This window comes from Oryctolagus cuniculus, chromosome 3 (assembly GCF_051225735.1).
Source record: "Oryctolagus cuniculus isolate XC-2025 breed Fujian yellow rabbit chromosome 3, ASM5122573v1, whole genome shotgun sequence".
In the NCBI taxonomy this organism is placed as follows: domain Eukaryota; kingdom Metazoa; phylum Chordata; class Mammalia; order Lagomorpha; family Leporidae; genus Oryctolagus; species Oryctolagus cuniculus.
The window spans coordinates 155,584,261-155,596,392 of record NC_142869.1 but is presented as its reverse complement, the minus strand read 5'-3'; positions in this window follow the sequence as shown (position 1 = coordinate 155,596,392).

The following is a 12,132-nucleotide window of genomic DNA, read 5'->3' as shown; positions in this document are numbered from 1 at the left end:
CAGAGCATAATTTCAAAATTTCTTAAAATGTTCCTAAGTACATTTAATGCACATGTTGCCAGTAAACTAGAAAGCTATAATAATCTTTCATTAGTCAGATATCCAGAAGCAAATTGCTGTATACTCCAGTAGTTCAAAACATATTGGTTTTCTTAGAAAGCCAAATTATCTTCATAAGAAAATTGATTTATCACATACACCAATATTTTATATCAATATTTTATGGTAGAGAATAGGTAGTATTTGAATTTATGGTATATAGAAGAATAAAAACAGAGATTAGAGTCACTGTTTGGCAGCTGGAAGATGGTTGAAAGTTTTGCCTACAAAAATGCCACAAATGGGGCTGGTGCTGTGGCGCAGCAGGTTAAAGCCCTGGCCTGAATTGCAGGCATCCCATATGGGCGCCGGTTCTAGTCCTGGCTGCTCCTCTTCCGATCAGCCTATCTGCTGTGGACTGGGATAGCAGTGAAAGATGGCCCAATTCCTTGGGCCCCTGCAGCCACATGGGAGACCTGGAAGAAGCTCTTCGCTCCTGGCTTCGGATTGGCCCAGCTCCAGCCACTGTTGCTATCTGGGGAGTGAACCACTGGATGGAAGACCTCTCTCTCTGTAACTCTGTCTTTCAAATTAATAAAATAAATCTTTAAAAAATGCTACAAATAGCTCTGTGCTGGACTGGGAAGATTGAATGAGATATTGAGGTTATTCAAGAAGTAAGTAACATGGAATGAAAATAGGTGACAAGTGGGAATTGAATGGGTAGAACAAAGTTAATCTAAAGAAGAAGATTAGACTGAAATGAATCATTGGAGCATGTGGGGTAGACAATTAAGACTTGAACCCTAACTTCACAAATATTTGAGGTTTAGAGATACTCGTGAATGGAAGATGCTCAAAAAGTGCATCAACTGAAACATTGAACATGTATTTTACAGAATTTTGGAAAGACCCAGAGTGGAGATTGCTTAGCTATGTCTGAGTTATCCCCCACAAGCATTTGATAAGGAATTGGGAGTTAACTTCAGAAAACATGTGTTGCTTCTTTTCATGTTTAGTGAATCATCTTACTTTTCCTTATTCAACTTATTTGAGAGAGAGAGAGAGAGAGAGAGAGAGAGAGAGAGACCATCTACTGCTTCACTTCTCAAATGAACCCTATAGCTAGAGCTGGGTCTGGCTGAAGCCAGGATCTGAGATCACAATTCATATCACTCATATGGGTGACAGGGATCTGGTTACTTGAGTAACTTCCCATTGTACACCTTGGCAAGAAACTGGAATCAGGAGTGGATCCGGGACTGCATGTGTCCCAAGTGGTGTCTTACCTCCATGCCAAAAGCTGGCTCGCATCTTACTTTTCTATCAGTGAATAATATGGAAGAAATGTTCAACTGTCTATGAAATGGAAATAAATATTCTCACAAAGGGCCATAAATGTTATTATAGTGATGGCTCCGTTACCTAAAACATACAAGTATGTCAACCAACATAACTTTCACAATTAAGTATGGTGCTATTACAGAACATACTTTAATCACACATGACATACATACCACATTGAAATAATTACTCTAGAAAGTATTACATATTGGTGTACAGTATACTTCTTCATGTTCTTGTAGTGTCAAATGCATTACTTCAGTTTCACAACCTCTGACCTTCTGAGGAAAATGCATTAGTTTTATGTCCTATGTGATTTTGAAATTAGACTATGAAAAAATACTAGATACGTAAATAAATGTAGAAGAGCAAGAGAAATCGATGAAGATTCTTAGAAAATACTTAACTATTCTTTGAACTCAGGATTCTAATTCATCTTTACCATAAACATGAGCTGATATTTGACATTCTTAAGAGGCTAAGAGGAAGTATGTTTTGAAAAGAACCCTAAAATTTTTTTCTTTTTTGATCATAGCCACCTGCTGAATAATAGCAAAAAGGTTACAGAGATTATCAAGATGGGAGTGGTTGGCTTCAACTCAAATTTTATTTAAGAGAGGTATTAAAGCATCCAAAAAGAAATTCAGAGTTAATAATTGTTTAATGAATATTCTAGAATTATACGCAATATAGAAAGGCAACATGGATCAAAATCAGACTAGAACTCTTTTTGAGTTCCCTCTCATATAAGAAATTTCAAAAAGGATAATGGCATAAATATCTTCAAAGGAGATTTTTAGTGTTCGAATACTCTTTTAAATAGAGTATATTAGCCACATTTTAAAATATTCCAAGCATAAAGGAGTTGAGAAGAAAATAAGGAATTACAATGTCACAGGTAAAGGAAAATGATATTCAGGATATAAAAGAAAATAGGATATGCTTATTGGGTGGTTAATTTGTTGAGTGGAAGAATGGGGTTGTGTCAAAAAAAAAAAAAAACTTCCTTTTTAGTTTCCAAAATTGACTGGATCTGTCATCATAATAAGCTGAAGATATAAGGAGCTACCATGTTAGAGTGAACTTGCAGTAGACAAGAACAATATAAACATTAAATCATGCTATAATCTTCAGAGTTTCCAGGAGATTTAGACCAGACTTTTATTGGAACTGGGCTTTTACAATCACCAGAATTTTGACCAAGAGAGGACCTTCATAAGAAAGGACAACTTTATATAATATATTAAATTACTCCACCAATAATGCTTAAATAAAATGAGAAAAATAGCCAAATATAAATAGCTATGCAGAATATCAACGCATACTCTAAATTCAGGGGAATTTAAATTTTTAAATTTAAGCTTAAAATTTAAATTTTTAAAATACAATTAAAAATTGGAATCAGATTCAGATGGTAGAATTACAATGTTACTATTAATAATTATGCCAATTATGTTTAGAAAAGAAATAAAAATTCGTGAATATCTCCTTTTAACATAGGATAAAAATTTTAATATGGTAGATTTTGATAAGCACTAAAAGTGTGGATAATAAAATTGGTAAAACAAATAAAAGTGAAATAATGGCTGGGAGGTACTTTTGGGTCTCCCAAATGGGTGCAGGTACCCATGTACTTGGGTCATTTTCCACTGCTTTACCAGGCACATTAGCAGGGAGTTCATGGGAAATGGAACACCTGGGACTTGAATGGGTATGCATATGGGATGCCAGTGTCACAGGCGGTGGTTTTACCCACTATGCCACAATGTTGGCCCCTGAATGGAGCAGTATATATAACCGCTCTATAAAGCAGATAATTTGCAAATAATATTTAACTTTAAATAGTGAATTTCACAGTGGAATATGTTAGCAAATTTATAAATGTGTTACCCAGTTTCTCAATGTTGAAGAATGAACACATTTAAGAAGAAGAAAGCCTAAAATGAACCGTGTGTTGCTGAAAAAGTGAAGACTATGCCTATTCCTATTGCAGATACATAAAGTGAAATGATGTTAATGTATAGGCACAGTTACAAATAAATTGTTTTAGTTTTGTGCATTGAAAGGCAGTGAGTAGAAATATTCATTTATCAATAAGCACAACAAGAGGCAAATCTTATTTTTATATCATTTTCCACTGAAAGAATCTAAGGTTCAATGTGGGAGATCACACATTTAGAGAAAAGAGCATCCCAAGTAAGCCTGGAATATCTTGTTGTGCCAGAAACAAAACAAAACAAAACAAAACAAAACACTCAAAAATGGTGGCTGCAAATTGACATGCATACTAACTTTCAGCTACTCCTTCTGTACCAATTTTTATAGGTGGAACTTAAGATAATTAACTTATGATAATACTTAAAAAATAAGATTCTATTAGGTAACACTGATATTAGTAAATAAATGAATGAGAAGGACATCACAATTTATGATAGAGTTCCTTCTAATAAATGTAGACATGTGGGTAAAATTAGATATATTTTCAATGTTCATATTAATAATTGATTAAAGCAAAAATAATTTATACCTGTTAAATCCAAAGGGATACAGTTAGTTGAGAAATAGGCTATCTATGTAGCTACAATGTATTTCCCATAGAAGTCTTTTTAATTGAAAATGGAAAATTGTAACATTACACCAGAGAAACATGGCAGAACTTACTTTGTGATCAAACGTGATCAAAGTTAACTTTTATTACTTATGAAACAAGTAGAATAATATGAAAGTTGATATTTTATATTGAGAAGTATATAGTATTACTTTTGTGGCATCCCTGACCAAAACACATAATTCTTATTTTTCATTTATATGACACAACCAAATATGAATGATATGCTACGCTGTCATGGGCTCTTCAAAAAAGACAAAATGATGAAAAAAGACAACATAAAGTCAGAAAGACATGACAACTAAATATGGCATGTGGACCTTTGTTAGATTTCTGATTTCTACTATTTGAATCTGTATTTATTTAGTTATAAAATAAGTTAGGGAATCAAGTAGCTGAAATTTATTATTTCCTTATAATAGATAAAATGATAGATTTTATTAATAAAAACAATACATTTTTATTTATAATAGCTTCCTTATTTTGATAATAATATTTTGATTACATTTGAGAATGGCATTGTTTCCTGGAAGTGCATTGTCAAGGGTATTTAAATTGTGATGCATATATATAGCAATTAATATTGCAGTGAATATTAATAGGTTCAATGTTATCAATATATATTTACTTATATAAACATATAAATACATAATGACATATGGTCAGTAATATATGAAGCAAACCAATTTTTTTTCATTTTATTTAAAAAGCAGAGAGACAGAGAAGCAGAGAACGAATTCCTGTCTACTGGTTTATTCCTAAAATGCCCACAGAAGCTACAGCTGGGATAGGCAGAAGCCAGGAGTCTTGAAATCAATCTGGATCTCCCACAGGGATGCCAGGAACCGAAGTACATGAGCCATCATCTGCTGCCTCAAAAGATGTGCATTAATGGGGCCGGCTAATCCTCCGCTTGTGGTGCCGGCACACCGGGTTCTAGTCCCGATCAGGGCACCGGATTCTGTCCCAGTTGCTCCTCTTCCTGTCCAGCTCTCTGCTGTGGCCCGGGAGTGCAGTGGAGGATGGCCCAAGTGCTTGGGCCCTGCACCCGCATGGAAGACCAGGAAGAAGCACCTGGCTCCTGGCTTCGGATCAGCGTGGTGTGCTGGCCGCAGCGGCCATTGAGGGGTGAACCACCGGGAAAAGAAGACCTTTCTCTCTCTCTCTCACTGTCTAACTCTGCCTGTCAAAAAAAAAAAAAAAAAAAAAAAAAAAAAAAAAAAAAAAAAAGATGTGCATTAATGGGAAATTCGAATCAGAGGGGGAGCCTTTGACACCTAAGGTAGCAAAGGTAAAACTGGAACCCAGGGACCTCAACATGGAATGTAGGCATCTTAACCACTAGGTAAAATGGCTCCCCCATAGGTCAAATGACTCTCCCACATAGTGTAGATATTCAATAATTTGATAATTTAATTTATTTTAATTAAAACTTAATATTATTAATATCCATAATGATTAAATAGCATGTGAATTCTTTGTTATAAAATTGTGTACAGACGAAAATTCAAACAAAATGCAGTTTCTTCTAGTAGGTTCTATGTGTCTTTCTATGTATATATATTTTATTGAGTCAATAAAATTAAAAAGTAAAGACTTCTTGTGCACAATTATTCTGCAACATCTGTTTGGAAGTTGCAACAGACTTTTTGCTCCATGTGCTTATTTCTCTGTCCATTATATGAATTATAAATAACTAACTTTCCTTGGTATGTTGGCTATTCTGTACTCTATTAATAATTTTTTTTCAGACCAACTCCATTTTTATGAGAATGTATATGATTCTGGGAAGGAGTTTTGGTGTTTGTTTTGATTTTGTTTTTGATATTTTGCATACGCTTTACATGTGGCTTTCTTAGAAGAGTTCAGTGGTGAGTCAATGAAATGAAATAAAATAAATGTCTGTAACAATGATAGGATTAGAACTGCAAAAGGAGTATATGATACTAAAGATTCAAATGCAATTTGGGAATACCGACCTAAATTAGTTCTATATATTCTCACCAGAATTGTAACACATACACAAAAAATGTCAATAAGAATCAACAATGTGTTCAGTTCAGGAGATTCTGACACAATTAATTTTGGTGAAAACCAGAAGAAATACTCATAGCACTGGGTCATACAAATGGATTCCATTTCTGTAATAGATTAGGAAGGACATGGGAAAATATAATCATGAAGTGATATTAAGAGAAACATGTTGATGTATTTTTATTCAAGGAACTTCAGGATAAAATTTATACTAAGCAAATATTTGGGCTCAAGATATACATCATTTCAGATAGTTGGTCAAACAAGCAACCATAAAATTTGTAAATTTCCATTGAGCCTTATACTATTAAGCACATGACTGAAAACAAAATGTTATGATATTGCTATTTCATGAGAAAATTGGTTAATTTTCTCCTCAATTTTATGCTTTGTTATATGACATATAAGGCCAAGAAGTAATCTCTATCACCTTGAAGATCTCAAGGTTGCTTAGTACAGTTTCTAGCATATCAGTATTTTCAAATAAATGTGGAACTGCAATGAAAATCTATTACCAAGCCCACTTATGAGATAGATTTTGATAATTCTTGATCTGTTTAAAAGTGTAATAGTGGAGGGGATTAGAGTGTGGACTCTGAAATCAGACTGCCTATTATTCTACAGTGAATAAATCCTTCTAAACCCCAGTTTTCTCAAATGTGAAATATGGAGATTAAAAGAGTCAATTGTTACAGAGTTTTTTGAATTAAATTAATTAATGTATAAAATAAAATACCTGAAATGCACCTGACACAGTAATTACTGTGCAACTATTTTCTATTATTACTGACCATTATAATTATAATGATAAAATAATACTGAGTAATTGTATTATGAGACATTTTATTAAGTACCTTACCTATTTTTTTCTTATTTAATTCTCAGAGTGCAAAGTACTTACAATTTTGAAAAGATATATTTATTCATTTATTCAAAAGGCAGAGTGATGGAGAGAAAAGAAGAGAGGCAGAGAGAGGAGAGAGAGAGCTTGAGAGAGCGGGCGAACGAGAGGCAGGGGGGGCAGAGAGAATCTTCCATTCCCCAAATGACCACAGCAGCCTGGGTTGGGGCAGGCAGAAGCCATAAGTATAGGACTCCATCTGGGTCTCTCACATAGGTGGCAGGGACTCCAGCACTTGAGTCATGATCTGCTGTCTCACTCCTGCCCAAATAGAGAGCTGGATTGGAAGTAAAGTTGCCAGGACTAGAACAGGCACTCCGATATGAGATGTGAGTATCCCAAGCCGTGGCATAATTGCTGAGCTATAATAGTCAATCCAAAGGACAAATATTTAATCATACTACCATCATTTCTATATTAGTACTTTTTTTTTCCAGTTTTGATGTAATCATATACATATATGCACTTAACATCAAGAGTTTTTGGATATTTCTTCATTTGGTTGGAGTATGATTCTGTGAAGTTGATGGACATAATTAAATAGAAAAATTCCCCTGAGTATGAGTATGAATTTCTTATTCAACATTATCAGACTCCAAGCTGCCACTTGAAATTTACGAAGATTTTTGCCTTGGGTGATGAATCAGCCTACACTTTCTGTTTCAGATCCGTTTTTCATAGACCCAGGCAATGAATTTGAGAGCCCTTGATCTCTCAACAACTATAGTTCAGACATGTACAAGCCTGAAAAAGTAAAAGAAATATCTAAAGAAACCATACAATCATAGGTTAGATAATTTTTCAGATAACATACATCATGTATAAACTAAAAATCAACAAATTCAAATTTTGTAAACTAAAATACACTTCTAAAAGAATGAAACATCACTTACAGACTAGGAGAAATTTCAAACCAGTATCTGACAATGAATTTGTTCCAAAAAATTCTTAAACTACCAAACAATAATAAAAATGCAATTAAAATAGGTGAATGATTTGAATAGATTTTTGAAGATCCTCATAGACAGCAAATAATCATAAGTAAAATGTGCAATGCATTAATCATTAGGGAAGTCCAAAATTGAAATCCAAATTGAAATTTCACTATATTATTACCTCTTAAAAGCACTGACTACAAGTGTTGTGAAGATGTGGAGCACAGCTGTTGGGAATGCAAAATGGTAAAACTATTTTGGAAAACAATTTGGTTATTTTGAAAGTTTAAAATGGACTTAGATTATCATTCACTTCTTCCTTCTTTTCTTTTCTTTTCTTTTCTTTTCTTTTCTTTTCTTTTCTTTTCTTTTCTTTTCTTTTCTTTTCTTTTCTTTTCTTTTCTTTTCAACAGGCAGAGTGGACACAGAGAGAGAGACAGAGAGAAAGGTCTTCCTTTCCCGTTGGTTCACCCTCCAATGGCCACCGCAGCCAGCACGCTGCAGCTGGCGCACCGCGCTGATCCAAAGCCAGGAGCCAGGTGCTTCTCCTGGTCTCCCATGCGGGTGCAGGGCCCAAGGACTTGGGCCATCTTCCACTGCACTCCCAGGCCATAGCAGAGAGCGGGCCTGGAAGAGGGGCAACCGGGACAGAATCTGGTGCCCCGACCAGGACTAGAACCCTGGTGCCAGTGCTGCAGGTGGAGGATTAGCCTATTGAGCCATGGTGCTGGCCTGAATTTCCTCTCTTGGAGAGATGCCTGTTCATGTCCTTTGCCCATCTCTTAACTGGATTGTTTGTTTTCTTGTTGTTGACTTGATTGAGCTCTTTAAAGATTCTGGATATTAATCCTTTATCAGTTTCATAGTTTGTAAATATTTTCTTCCATTTTGTCTTTTGCCTTTTCATTTTGCTGACTGTTTCTTTTGCAGTACAGAAGTTCTCAGCTTGATGCAATCCCATTTGTCAATTTTGGCTTTGATTGTGCTTCTGTGGTCTTTTTGAAGAAGTCTTTGCTTATGCCAATGTCTTATAGGCTTTCCCCAATGTTCTCCAGTAATTAAATGGTATCAGGTCATAAATTTAGGTTTTTGATCCATTTAATGTGTTTTTTTGTAAGGTTTAAGGTAGGGGTCTTATTTTATAGTTCTGCATGTGGAGATTCAGTTTTCCCACCAGTATTTGTTGAAGAAACTGTCCTTGCTTTAGTGATTGATTATAGCTCTTTTGTCAAAGATAAGTTGGTTGTAGATTCAGTAATTGATTTCTGGAATTTCTATTCTGTTTCTTTGGTCTTCACTTCTGTTTTTTTTTTGTTTGTTTTGTTTTGTTTTTTGTTTGTTTGTTTGTTTTTCATTTTTTTTTTTTTTTGCTATTACCAGGCTGTTTTGATTATACATGCTTTGTAGTATGTCTCAAAATCTGATATTTTGATGCCTATGGCTTGCTTTGTTGTGTAAGATTGCTTTATCCATTAGATGTCTCTTGTGTTTCCATGTGAATTTTAGCATCTTTTTTCTAAATCAGATTCATTAGTTGGACATCTGTTGATATTAATTCTTCCAATCCATGAACATGGAAAGCTTTTTCATTTTTGTTTTTCCATTTTTTTAACTCTTTGTAATTTTCACCATAGAGATCCTTGGCATCCTTGATTAAGTTTATTGCAAGGTATTTGATTTTTGTTCCTATTGTAAATGGAATTGATCTTACTACCTCTTCTGATTGTTATTACCTCACATCTCTTTGCATGTTTTATTAAATGTCTTTACTGAAGTATAAGTGATCCTTTGACATGTGATGAGTATTTGGTTGTTTACAATTTTTATAATGCAAATATAATTTCTATAGACATTCACGTAAAAGACATTTTATGAGTATATGTATTAATTTTGCTTGAGTAAATATCTTGGAATGAAATAAGTGAATGATGGCCGGCGCCGCGGCTCAATAGGCTAATCCTCCACCTGCGGCGCTGGCACCCGGGGTTCTAGTCCCAGCTGGGGTGCCGATTCTATCCCAGTTGCTCCTCTTGCAGGCCAGCTCTCGCTGTGGCCCAGGAGTGCAGTGGAGGATGGCCCAAGTCCTTGGGCCCTGCACCCGCATGGGAGACCAGGAGAAGCACCTGGCTCCTGGCAGCAGCACGCTGGCCGCAGCGTGCTGGCTGCGGTGGCCACTGGAGGGTGAACCAATGCAAAGGGAGACCTTTCTCTCTGTCTCTCTCTCTCTCTCACTGTCCACTCTGCCTGTCAAAAAATAATAAAAGAAAAAAAAAGAGAGGAAATTTAAATGGCCAATAGACACATGAAAAACTATGCAGGATCACTATCCATCAGTGAAATGAAAATCCAAAACACAATGAGGTTTCTACTCACCTCAGTTAGAATGGCTCTCATACAGGAATCAATCAATAAATAAGCAATAAATGCTGGCAAGGATGTGTGGAAAAAGGTATCCTAATCCACTGTTGCTGGGAATCTGAGCTGGTTCAGCCGTTGTGGAAGACTGGATGGAGATACCTAAGAAAGCTAAATATAGACATATCATATGCCCCATATGCCCCAGCCATCCCACTACTGGGAATTTACCCAAAGGAAATTAAATCAGTATATGAAAGAGTTATCTGTATCTCCATGTGTATTGCAGCTCAATTCACAACAGCTAAGATATGGAATCAAACCAAAGATCTATTAACTAAAATCTGGATAAATAAATGATGGTATATATATATATATATATACACTATGGAATACTACTCAGCAATAAAAATTGAAATCCTATCTTTTGCAACAGAATGGATGCAACTGGAAAACATTTCATCTTAGTGAAATTAGCCAGTCCCAAGAAGACAAATACGGTATGTTTCCTTGATCTGTGGTAACTAATAGAGTATCTAAAATGTAATGTACTTGAGTGAAATTGACATTTTGAGATGTGATGATTGTTACAGCCCTTATCTCTACTGTTGACGAGCAGTGTTTCTTTGTCTTCATACCATTTATTGAACTCATTACTTACTGTAGGGTTAATCCTATGAGTATAAAAGAAACTGAAAATAATTTTTTTAAAAATTAAGAGTGGGAATAAGAGAGAGAGGAGGAAGAAGGGTGGGAGTGCAGGCAGGAGGGATGTTGGGAGGAAAAATCACTACATACATTGTATACATTGTTCATGTGTAGTCCCCAAGGCATCCAAAGTAATAATTTTCTTCTCAGTTTTCATGCGCAAAATAAAGGCTCAAGGATTTCTGGGATCGCACTCTAGTGAATAGAAAAATCATGGCTTGAAATCATAAGACTAAGTTTGAAATGTACAATAATTGAAAGAACAAAAGCAACAAATCAAATTGTCTTTGGGAAGGTATAGTTTATGTTCTATTGACTATATATGTTCAAGAGAAAAAGACGCTTTGCCTGAATGTATTCTCCTAATTTTTCAGTCACTCACACATACATACAAATATAAGCTAGCAACTTTTGTATTTCCTCATTTGCAAGATCATGATTTTATTACCTTCAATTTTTATGTGTTTTTTTTCTAACTACTTCTTTACCATTCTTTATTTGCTTTGAGAACATGACCATTTGCTACATATTTTTATTTTTTTCTGTTCAATTAAATGGATAATGATCCTATCCTACTGGAGCAAGAAACATTCAGCATGAATCAAAACAGTTGCATATATTAGGAAAAGCTAAATATACTAGTTTTTGCATAAATGGATAGAAAATTGATATATTATGGTGACCTACTCTTAAATTTGAAGGCTGTAGAAATTAATGCCATGCTCTAGTAAGTGATTCTCAAATTTCAGCTCCATCTATTCACTTAGACGCCTTATTAAGGCACAAATTGCCTGTGCCCAGTATCAGAATTTTCATTTGGTAGGTTGAAGTGGGCCCACAAATTTGCATTTCTAAAAAATCCCCTGGTGATGATCATGCAGCTAGTCTTGAGATGTTTCAGAATCACAACTATGGGAGAGCATTCCTGGTGTAATGGTAGAACTTGGAGCCCAAAATTATCTTGGCGCATTGGGAACAGGTCTCAGCTCTGCTTGATTGTAGTTTGCTGAGTAGGTAAGAACATGGAATTGCTTGGAGATTCTACAGCAACATTCCAAACATTTATCCATGGTTGACAGAGCTGATCAAAATATACCTATTATCTTTTTCATTATTCTGTTCTGTTTAATCTGTGTTGTGATTTCCACTTTCATTGAAATTTATCTAGCTTTTAATATACATATATTTTGTTTTGTATATCACTGCAT